At 32.7% G+C, this 12,982-nt stretch overlaps 1 long non-coding RNA gene across 1 annotated transcript in view; it reads left to right on the top strand.

The window, feature by feature from the left end:
* LOC136826199 (uncharacterized) overlaps positions 1-12,982 on the top strand; it is a 708,350-nt gene that overhangs the window by 638,574 nt on the left and 56,794 nt on the right. The window contains exon 9 of the long non-coding RNA XR_010849539.1: positions 7,404-7,478. This is a non-coding gene — a long non-coding RNA (uncharacterized lncRNA). The remainder of the gene's footprint in view (positions 1-7,403; positions 7,479-12,982) is intronic.

Consider the following 12,982-nt stretch of genomic DNA (forward strand, 5'->3'; position numbering starts at 1 on the left):
AATTATTATTATTATTATTATTATTATTATTATTATTATTATTATTATCAGCATCATTGATATTGCCAATAATAATAATAATAATAATAATAATAATAATAATAATAATAATGATAAATATTATTCTGTGCAATTACACTGATTATTATTATTATTATTATTATTATTATTATTATTATTATTATTATTATTATTATTATTATACTTCATTGTTCATAGTAATTGTTTACTCATTGTTATCACCTTTCCCTGATTTGGATTTTTGTTTTAATAGAATTTCAAAATAGAATATTTGTAATTTTTATGTAGAAGATCGTTTGTATTAATTTCGAGAAATTCATGAATATAATATTAAGGTCATATTCATCATCTATGAATATAGCACATAACGATACCGATTTATCAAGTTCTGGGTCTTTTAACACATGTCAGGAGAAGGAAAAAGAATTAACTTCGGCTCCAGCTCGTTCATCAACGTCAATTTTCCTTAATTAAAGATAATGAGATCTGAGGACTGTATTAAAGAAGACAGAAAATCAATAAAGAACGGGAGGGGGAAAGGGTAACCCTACCATACACAGGATGGTCATCCTATTCTGAAGAATCATCCACTTGGTGTGTGTTTGGCAGACGGAAGTAATTATCTTAGAGTGATTATTCCTTCTTTGGCTTCTGATCGGAAGGAGTTCTTGAAGTTGCAGTGTCTTTGAATGCAGTGTTTGTTCTGTGATCCTCAGTCAATATGTTCGTCCAGTTTTCTCAGACATCAAGGAAGAAATGAGTGATGGAAAAATGTTCCTTCAGTCATTGTGTCTTTGATGGCATAATTACAGAACTCGATACCTGATTTTTAGCTTACTGTCGTGATTAGCATTAGAGAGAGAGAGAGAGAGAGAGAGAAAGAGAGAGGGCGTAATAAAAAAGTTAAGTATACCTTACTGTAGTTTAACCAAACCACTGAGGTGATTAACAGCTCTCCTAGGGCTGGCCCGAAGGATTAGAGTTATTTTACGTGGCTAAGAACCAATTGGTTAATAGCAACGGGGCCTACAGCTTATTGTGGAATCCGAGCCACATTATAACGAGAATCGAACGCGGGCCCAGCAGAGTGCTAGCCGAAAACGATACCAACCTGTCCAATGAGGAACTAGGGCGTAATAAAACCTGTAGAAAAATTACAAAGCAATTTTTTATGCCACTACTGTAGAATCGTCCGATGGACTTTATGTAGAAATTCCCCCTGTTGTATTTTTGGAATTACAGTACACAAATTAGAAATTCCTCTGTCAGTATTACTTTGGAATTTTAGAATATTGATTAAACAGAAAAGTTCATCCAGTGGGAAGTAATTTATTCGGGATTAACCTGAAATTTAATGTAATATCTGATATCAATCAACTTTTTCAATTTGCAGAAAGTGAATTAAAACGTTCGTATTAGCGACGAAAAGAGATTGTATAGTACTGCAGTCGTGTTGTGATACATAAAACATATTGTAACATATAAAAGTATGAGCGTAGGGACTGTCAATTACTTTTCTCGTAGCTGTAGTGAATTTTATTAGCTTTTGTTTTCTGTATTCCTCGAATGCTTATGTATTTCCATAATGAAGAAATCAACAGGGATTTTAGCAAGAACTTTTCTTTATAATTTAGTGATGTTATTGTTTTTATTATGATACAGGAATTTTTCATCGTATCGATTAAGATCAATATTTTTGTTAGGAACCTGATGAAATTTGGCTTTTATGCAAAATACAGATTAGGAGATGAGACATTTTTTGTGAAGGAAGTAAAATTTAAAATATGTCAAAGACCCCAATTTCTTCCCAGATTTTCAGAACGTTCTTAAAAATTAAGTTGCCTTTGAATAAATATAATCTTCCTTTAACAGTCTGATTCTTCAGTAAGATGAGCAATCGTTCCCAATGCCAGGTTGAAAAGAAATATAACCAAATTAGAATGTCCCTCATTTTCACATTCAAATTCAACTTAAAAGAACCAAACAAAATTGAGAAGGAAGGAAGAAAGGTGAAATAAAAAAAAACTAAGGCTTAAGATTAATCAATAAAGATAAAAGACCTTCCCTACTTCCAATTCTACAGCAGGAGCGGACTACCCGCTGTGATCTCCCAGCCCCTGTTAAGTCTTCATTATGTTTGAGAGAAGCTAAGGGCTGGTGTGAGGGTAGGTGGGGGAGGGGGGGTGTTGAGTTATGGGGAGGGTAGGGAGTGGGGGGGTGTCAATCCAGAGTTGTCTTTCTTTCACTGAGATAAACGATCCTTTCAAAGCCGTTTTCTCTTGCACGGATGAATTACCCAAATAAGGCTTATCCTTCCTTACTTCCCGTTGACCTGGTTTGGCTTTTGAGGTCATTTCATGACATGTATCACTTCTAAGTAAATACAGCCCGCTGACATTTCCGTATCGTAATGACATGGTTAATTAATACTAATTTATTTTATAATTTTTTTACGTAACCTTCATGATTCTGTGTCAGTATATCGAGTTTAATTATTCTGTAATTTTGTCATAATTTTTTTTCTGTGAAGCATTTAATTCTGAACTGCTGATTATCAAGATCCCCAGCCATTTGAATTTCAGTTGCTGTAGTGAACATTGTATTCTTTGTAAGCGGTTTTTCTACCCTTCTAGATATGTTCACTTACATTGAGTTGCCATGTTTTATTATGATGTATTCATCAACAAAACCTTTTTGTCTTATAAATGCTATTTATCATTCTTTCTTCCTTACACAAAATGTCTTCCCGCCAATTGACAAGTTAGTAATAATCCACTTGGCCATGTTATTTGTGTTATGCACTTTCTTTTCCTACACGAAGCCTCTTAAAAGCCGAGAAATTATGCTGAAATTTCATTAGTTCAAACAGTCTAAAAATACAAAGCAACGTACATGTCAGCGTACTATCTATGCCCTCCTCCTAGACCAGATTTCATTTGTTTCTTTAAATAAAAAAGCTGTCAGGGTTGTCACGAATTCTTTATTAAAAAAGGGAGAATCTCAGTCACTTTGTTTCATCTTTTCTTACATAAAACTGAATTCTTCGAGAAATGTCAAACAAATGATCACATTGATAAAATCAACTATCCTTTCTTTTTACCCAATGAAATGCATTAAAGTTCGTATTAAATAAAATGAAAATACAAAAATATATTCAGGTTCGATGCTCAGAAATTTAACTTTATGTTTTACGATGCAGCACAGAAGGCCTGGAGCAATTTTCGTTTTTGTTAAGTGCTTTTCAAAACTAATAATGTTTTCATTTACATGTCAAACTTTTCATATTCAAGTCACAACTTTTGCATCATTATGAAGTGTTTATCAAAAGTATGGCATCGTTAAATCATTGTTGTGCAGTCAGGTTTCTGCAGTGGGATATGTACACAAAATTTTTTTTTTTAACTCATCTCTCTCTCTCTCTCTCTCTCTCTCTCTCTCTCTCTCTCTCTCTCTCTCTCTCTCTCTCTCTCTCCTGTTAGAATATGTTTTCTTTCATTTGTATTAATCTTTTGTATTGTATTTCTGAGGAAAAAGTTCAGCTAATAATAATTAAAGGTAGAAAAATATATTTCATAATAATATCTGTTTCGATGTTTTGTACAGAACAAAAACTGTTAATGAAAGTTGTGAAGAAATAAAGTCTTGCTAATGAAGCTGATAACAATAATTATTTCATTTGTAGTTCGCTTTCAAATAATGATCTAAGCAAAAAAATAAATCATTAGAATTTTCAGAAATTATTAACACCATTTCGAGTAAAACGTAAAAAAGGCGTAATGTCACTTGAGATGTTTTGCTTTAACATTTATACATAATGGAAGATAAGAATTTGAATTGCTTTGCTCTAATGGAAAATCAGTACTTTTCACAAGATTTCTTCTATTATCAGGTTCGTGAAAACAAACAGCGAGAAGAATAGAAAAGGAACAAGCGCAAATTAAAGAATATAAGGCTGAACATTGATCAGTAAAGACGACCAAACCTTTCTTGAGGCCACAATTTTACGATAGGTACACCCCTAGGTATACCTCACCCGCCCCACCCCCCTCCCAAGGTCCAGGTTTTGTCTTCATTAGGTTTGACGTAAGTTAAGGGTTTATGTCGGGGGGAGGGGGTAGTGGAAGTAGGGTAGGGGAAGGGGTGGGGGGAGGGGACGTTTCACCATCCTAACAATACCTTTCTCTGTACTGAGACAAATGGTGTCGTGTTCTGCTACACGGATAAATTCCCACCAGCTGTGTCTCTTCACTTAGAAACTGTGAACAGGGTCTTGCTTTTTTGGGACCTGATTTGTGTGGGGAGGCTACATGTATGTATGAATGTATGTATATATGTATGTATGTATGTATGTATATATATATATATATATATATATATATATATATATATATATATATATGTGTGTATTATATATAATATATATATATTACATATATAATATATATATGTATATATACATACATACATACATACATACATACATACATACATACATACATGTAGCCTCCACACACAAATCAGATCATAAAAAAGCAAGACCCTGTTCACAGGGTCATACATCTTTCACCTTTAAAATCCTCATTGACACAGTTCAATAATAGCTGTCTGGAAGCCTTTAATGACAACAAAGTCGAGCTTAGACTGCCGTCAATTTTCATTACTTAGGCATTATAACATTAGAATAGAGTTGTAAAAGAGAGAATAAATCAGTCAAGAAATTGAAAAGAACAGGCTGATACCTCTTGTATAGAGAAAGGCCTGTTTTCTAAGAACATGAATAATTATTCTTGAGGTCGGTTTTGGAACCTGAAACGAACTATTAATCTTTTTCTTCCCTTTTGAGGATAATCAGGTATTTGGGTCCACTTTTACGCTGCATTTGCTTAGTTGCTGTTTGTATATTATTATTATTATTATTATTATTATTATTATTATTATTATTATTATTATTATTATTATTATTATTATTATTATTATTATTATTATCCATAAGACAAGCCCCCATTCATATGGAAGAAGCCTGCGGGGGCCATTGACTTGAAATTCAAGCTTCCAAAGAATATGGTGTTCATTAGAGGTTACAGAAAACTTACGAAATACAGAAGGAAGAGATCAGTTATTAGAAATGAAAAAAATAAGATAGATTAATAGGTAATAAGTGAAGTAATTTGATTTTAAATAGTGTTGTGATTGTAAGCCAAGGGAGAGAGATAGACCACTCAAAAAATCATATATAATTGAATCGCTTTTTACAAAGCAATTCCCAACCCCTCTGGTCAAGAATCGAAATAAAGTCTTTATAAGGTATTTGGGAAACGTATTTTAGAGATAATTGCTCGTTATTGATGTGAATTTTCAAAATACTGATCACGCAGAAAAGTCCAAACAATAGATACTAATTTACGTTGCCTTAACAAGCACAAATATGATGCAATATTTAATCCAATAGATACTAATTTACTTTGCCTTAACAAGCGCAAATTTGATGCAGTATCTACTCCCTGTAAATTGCTGTTTTATCGAAAATGTATCAAAGCATTTCATATTACCCTCAAATTATTTAGTTATAACCAATATTTTGATCAGTGTCACAAGCTGATTGGATGGTATTGCAATCACATTGCAACCATTGTTTCAGAAAACTAGCCAATAAAATTTTTGTTCAGGTTGAGTGTCAATTACATTTTTCATATTGTCAGGGGATTTTATTTGCCGTTATTTCTCATTTGACTTACATGTATTGGAATTCCCCCAGTTTTGAAATCAAGACGCGTTTTAGTAAAATAGTTTGAGAATTTTTATATAACTAACTTTTCCAAAGAATATTTTCGTAGAGCGATGTATTAATACTATTTTATTTTTATTACTTCTTTGCCTTTAACTGCATTTATTTATTTGATTGAGTCAGTGCAGTCTTTATTCATAGTACTTGATGAAGTTTGATTGCCCTACTTAAACTTTCAAAATGTCGAATAAGACATTATAAGATGAAAGAAAATAGAATCTACTCATAACAGTTCAATCCTCGAACCTGTTGCTCAGTTAAAAACATTTATTAATAATTCTAACATAAAATCACTGTCATATTCACTATGTATTCAAAGGAACCAAAATGAAGTTTTAGAAGAAAGGAGAAAACCAAATTAAAAACGTAAGGCGTAACATCTATCAATAAATATAAACGAACGTCTCCTGCCCCAAATCTTTTACTGCTGCTACAGAAGGAAGCCGCCCGTGTTGAACTCCGAGTTCCTATTCCGTCTTCATCAACTTTGACAGAAGTTCAAGGATATAGGTGCAGAGTCCTGTTTAGGATGACGGGGGAATCGGCGGGGTGGATGGGGTTTGGGGGGTGGGTGTTTCACGAAGACAAATGATCCTTTCGAAGCCTCGTTTTGTTACGCGGATGAATTATTCAAAATAGAAATTACTGAGACCACTCGCCCGTTCCTCCCACATGGCCTGACCCGGCACTGGAGGTCATTTCGTGACGTAGGTTCAATAAGTAAATTTGTGTTACAGCTTACGTGTAATTAGGTGAAAGTAGGCATGAAGAAAAGTCTGGATTTTAATACAGGAGTTATATAATGTTTATTTTGTATTATATACCTCTCATGGTTTCATTTGTTATTGATTTTATTCCATTATTATTATTATTATTATTATTATTATTATTATTATTATTATTTTAAAAACCCATAGGTTTGGTTATTGATATTTTAATTCTCCCTTATTATTAAGCCCAGTTGCTGCTGAACATAGCTATATGCATTAAATCGTCGTGTATTAACCTTTTATTAACCAGTTATTCTTTCTTTCTTCTCTCATTTATCCAATTGTTTCCCTTCCTTTCCATTATCAGGTGTGGATAACCACACAAGCTAAATACTGACGTCATGCTAACCTTATATAGCCAAGATTCTAATAACTTTAGGTTATACTATTTCCCATTAAGGGTACCACAATTTATTTCCATTGCATTAAAGAGTAAAAACCTTTTTATCTTCAAAACATCAAGTAACTCTCTATCTCCCTGTGATATTTTATGATGCAACAGAAAGGACTTAAGGCTATTTTTATTTTCAATTTAAACTTTTCGAAACTAATAAATGATTTCATTTGTCCTTCAAACTTTTCAGAATTGGAATTACAAACTTTCTCCATCGCCATAAAAGGTTTATTGAAAGCCAGGGTTGTTTAAGGTGGAACTTTGTTTTGATTTTCTTTGCTTGTTAAAGTTAAGTATACTTTGCTTGTATTTGAATTTTCTTTATTGGCATATGGTCGCGACACCATGTTGATTTTCACCAAGTTGTTTTTTTAAATGGACTGTGCTGAAATGGCTGGAAAAAATAAACCTTTTTTTTTTTACCTTATTTCAGGATTGGGGAATTGGAGAAAATCGACTCCCAGATGACCACAAATCCCACCAAGTAAAATGATCTCACGGGAATTTGGTGAGTAGACGAACATAACTTTTTAACATGATTCAGCCAGTTGAGTGTGATGAAGTCTTCATGAGATGCGAGTAAATTTACTCATTTTCCTTTATAAAGTTTTAAAAAAGTGTGTTAAGGTGGTTAGAAGTTGTTAGCGCTGTTCTCTTGTAAGTAAAACTGCAGGACAACAGTATTAGCCTAAAGTATCATAGCTATTGCTCAGCAAAAACAAAAACGTGAAAAAGCGAAGATGGGGAAAGTTTGCATATATATATATATATATATATATATATATATATATATATATATATATATATATATATATAATATATATATATATATGAAAGAATCTTTTTGGGTATTTCATATTTTCTCTACAACTTGTTTCCACGGCCTTGTTTCCAGTCCAACAGTTTTTTTAGTCATTCTTCTAAGTCCATTTTTCAATGGCCATTCTAAGAACACAACTCGTGTTCTGGACTTTGTTCACAACTTTAAACATCTTTCACCTGTCATTGAATCTCAGAAAATAAGTTACAGGGTTTTCAAAGACTTTGGTACTCGCTAAGACTGAAAATTCTATAGACATCTCTTGGATGCTTCATGAATTTGCAGATAAAAACCAAGAATAAAAAACCTGTCAAAATCCTTAAAGATCTCATTCTTTATGACTTGCTTTGCCTGTGGGGGTAATTTCACGTGCTGCCACTGCTCGGAGAATTCATTGTGATTTAGTGTTTTCATTTCCACGTATGCACTTGTGTGTGTTATTTTTATTTTTCAAGCTTTTTTTTTTTACATTTGGAAGTATCATTATATAACGTGTGCGAAATATTTGCTGGCTTAATGGCCTTTGGCGTGAATTATGAATTACTATGGCTGAAGTAACATTAAATGCTTTGTACCCTGTGCATAATATTGTATCATATTTCAGTTAGTGGACTTCATTTTTTCGGGAAATGTTTTGTTCAAGCTATGTGTATGAGTCTCTCTCTCTCTCTCTCTCTCTCTCTCTCTCTCTCTCTCTCTCTCTCTCTCTCTCTCTCTCTCTCTCTCAGCTTTATGATCGTGTAAAACTATGAATATTCATCATATTTCAAGCAGTTGATTCAAATATTATGTCCAAGTTATGTATATATTGGTTCTTCTCTCTCTCTCTCTCTCTCTCTCTCTCTCTCTCTCTCTCTCTCTCTCTGAACGTTCTGATCGTCTAAAACTATGAATATTGATGAAAGACTTTTCAATTGCACAGTGTTCTCAAAATTCACGTCATGTGTTCGTTTTAATTTCGGTTATCCAAAACATCTAACATTCATCGATGAACAGCAAGACTCATGTTTTTATTTATTTTCATTCTATTTTTTTTATTCTTTTTTTGTTGATGCATAAACTATTTTATTCCTTGCTACCATTTTGGACAAAAGGAATAAATCATAAGGAAAGCTTTGTTGCGATAAAAAAAAAATAAAATCTTTCGTTATTCTGGATTTCACTCTTCTGTTTTTTTTTTTTTTTTTTTTGTATATACCTTTTGATTCATCACTATCACTTTAGCAAGATACGAAATATGTATAGACCTATCGAAAACATATTATCTTATAACCTTTATAATTCAGATAAGCGTTCGCATCCCTCTCATATATACTAGTTTCATTTCATCTGCATTGAAATAAATGGTTGGAAAGACGCTTAGATTGGATATGAATACTGATAGAATATTAGGTACGAAAGATACATAAGATAGGTAGGAATATTGTCAAAATATTAGGTACGAAGGATACATGAGATAAGGTAGAAATATTGATAGAATATTAGGTACGAAGGATACATAAGATAAGGTAGAAATATTGATAGAATATTAGGTACGAAGGATACATAAGATAAGGTAGAAATATTGATAGAATATTAGGTACGAAGGATATATGAGATAAGGTAGGAATATTGATAGAATATTCGATATGAAGGATACATGAGATAGGGTAGGAATATTAATAGAATATTAGGTACGAAGGACACATAAGATAAGGTAGGAATATTGTTAGAATATTAGGTACGGTGGATACATAAGGTAAGGTAGGAATATTGATAGAACATTAGTTACGATGGTACATAAGGTAAGGTAGGGATGTTGATAGAATATTATATGTGAAAATGAAAATGGGTTATTGAGAAGAACTATTGACTGACGGAATACGAATATTAAAAACTTTATTAGAATCGAAAGGAGATCAGGTGAATTATGTGAAAATGTTAATAAGATGACTGTAACATCATGTATTTACTTTTTGGTACTTATGTAACTACAGTAATTCAATAATAATAATAATAATAATAATAATAATAATAATAATAATAATAATAATAATAATAATCTGTTCGATTCCCCATTTCAGTCTGATTATAAAGTAGAATCGAACGGATTCCCGAAAGCTCTCTGTAGAGATTTATTTTTAAATATACATATTCATACATAACTGTGAATTTATTTCTCCATTTCAAGACTCATGCTACTGTGAGTCATTTTTAATAATAATCATTGAGTGATTGCTATTAGTATCATGATAACAGTCATTCTACTTCAATATCTGTTGATATTTCAATATAGTACCTCACTGGAAATCTAGTGAAAGTTGTATATCCCCCGTGGTGGAAAGCTCCAAGTTCAATCAATTTGCGAAAAATCAATCCATATTAAAAACGCTTGTCCGGATTAATGTCAGTACTATCTTAGTTAGTCACAGGCTTATTGAAAGACCTATAGGGAAGGCTGACTTAATTGCTTGTTGCTTATTCATTTGCTTTTCTGGTTGCTCACTGGATTGCGTACGTATTTTTGTTTTGGTATAGGTAGCATTTTCATTTATTGTTTGTTATTCATTTTACATATTGTGGGTCGTGGGGTCGCTTGGCAGTATTATATATAATTAAAGTCAATTATTGTGTGTGAGTGTGTGTGACTGACTGAATACGAATATAAAAAACTTTTATTAGAATCGAAAGGAGATCACATGAATTATGTGAATATGTTAATAAGGTGACTGTAACATCATGTATTATGTGAATATGTTAATAAGGTGACTGTAACATCATGTATTTTCTTTCTGGTATTTATGTAAGTTCAGTATAATTTGGTTTCTTTATTGATAGCCATTTCTGTAATATACAGTATGCAGGGTAGAGTAACTGAATCAGGTGCAGATGAAAATTGTGTCATATTTTATTTTTTACATACCCTTGCGAACCTGTGGTTAAGGCTTGCTAGAAGAGGGGAGAGGGGGCTGTCCATACTACACCCGAATTTTTTTTTTAGAAAAGTCACCACTGAAAGAAAAAAACACTTTTGCTTATGCATGGTTTAGTTAATTTTAGCGTTTTATCAATGCCAAGAGATAAAAACAGCACATTATCAGTAGGGACTTTAGTAAACAACGATTCAATTCTTTTATGGGTTTTTAAGTTATGATGTTATTTACATAGACAGCAATACTTAATGGTCCAGATTTCTATCAATGACGTCATGAAGGAGTCGCCAACTATAAATTATCACCTGTGTAGAATCATCAATTATCATTGATCGTTGATAACCCTGTGATGAAAAATTTAATAAATGAAGGAGAAAGCTAACCTCATATATCAATGTCATTTCGACCTTCATTAGGTATAATGAAAAATTCACACTTTATTAAAGTAGGTAGACGGGACATCACCCCACCCCCCTCCTCCCATGAGGGGTGTAATCCCGGTGTGAAAATAAATTATCATTCCTGAGGTCTTCCTTAGAGCCCGAAATTGATTAGTCCTCTTTGCCCTGTCGCTGGAAGGTGTCACAGAATTGCAATCATGTTTTCATTCATTATTTCATCAGACTAATTCGATAGTATTTTTACATAAACGGTTGAAGGTCATTAAGTCTATTCAAACAGATTTAATTTGCTTTTGAGTGAACTGCCTCAAGAGTTAAATTGAACTTACTTTTCTTTGAGCTCAGACAGCCTCCAAATTGTCGTAATTAATCGAATAGTACTTTTAACATTTCAGCTGCGTTTTCTTATTTGTTTGTTTCTTTTTATTTTTATGTGGATCAGTTTCCAGCGGTATTTAATTTTTTTTTTACAAAAATTTGACAATTAGTCAAAATGTTTTAGCAGCTGTAACTAGACCATTTCATGTTCTTTTATGTGTTTCTAAGTTTAGAGGTGCTCCATTTTGACAGTTCTTACTGTAATCATTCTCTGTCATAGCTGTTTTATCCCCAAGTAATCACAGTGGCCTTCAGACATACACTTATGTTTATACCAAAAAAAGAAACTTTTAATTAGATAGGCCCAGTACAAAAATATTTAACATGTTAGTCCAGTCTCCCATCTGTTATCAATTGAGTACCCATGAGTGGGAACAGACTTATGGCCGGCGTATCCTCTTTCGGATACCCCTACCCGACATCGAATACTCGGCCGGACATCTGAAAAACTTAATTTCTTTCTTAATGTGGTTCTACTCTCCCATCTGTTATCAGTTCCAAGGAAACAACAACCTTTAAGAAAAAAAATTAAGATTAAATGACTTGAAATGTTATCAGCAATGAATATCCATCTTCCCTTAAGCCCAAATTCTACAACCGCAGTATGACACTCCCAGTCCCCCATTTGTCCTCGTTATGTGTAACATAGGTTGCAGGTTAGTGTGAGGGTTGGTAGAGAGGAGTCAGCTGACAGTCTCATCCACTCAGTAAAACATGTCATTAACACATGTCGGCAACTTATCTCATAATATCACATACAAGTTGAATACAAGTCAACAACATATTGGTAGTCCTAACCAGTGCTTCATACGATTAGAACGGTCGATGACATGTTTCCAACATGTTTGTGATGTGTATATGACAAGTTGCAGACATGTGTTTATGTCATGTTTTACTTTGTCGTCAAATGAGATAAATGATCTTCCGAAGCCATGTTTAGCCATTTGATATATTACTGACAAATATTGATCATTCTTTGGAACCTAATAAGGTTTGCTTATTTCTTATGGCCTGGTTGATCTTGTGGGTGGTTTAGCCAAATCGGGTTTTCTTTTAATATGTGAATTCTAACATTTAAAGGATATGCAACAGTTCAGAGTTTTATAGATATATATCTATTTATCGAGTGATTTACAAGTAAGTGAATCATAAATTTTACACGCAAACTTACCTCCACAAAATGTATATACGTACGTACGTACGTATGTATGTATGTATGTATGTTTGTATGTATTTATACATACCTTTATATATATAATATATAATTATACATAAGTATATATATATATATATATATATATATAAGTCTAGTCAACGTTTATGAAATATATAACATTAACAAACATTTACTGTAAGTGCAGTAGACAGAGGCTTTGCGTCTACAACAGCTTTACAATAGAGTACTCCTCTTTGGAAGGTAAATGAGCATTCATGAATAATGACTCGAAGCCCTGAATTATTTATTCCTCTTTGGCTTTCTCTTTTACTCTTCATTTGGTCT

Source organism: Macrobrachium rosenbergii, chromosome 40, assembly GCF_040412425.1.
Source record: "Macrobrachium rosenbergii isolate ZJJX-2024 chromosome 40, ASM4041242v1, whole genome shotgun sequence".
NCBI lineage: Eukaryota > Metazoa > Arthropoda > Malacostraca > Decapoda > Palaemonidae > Macrobrachium > Macrobrachium rosenbergii.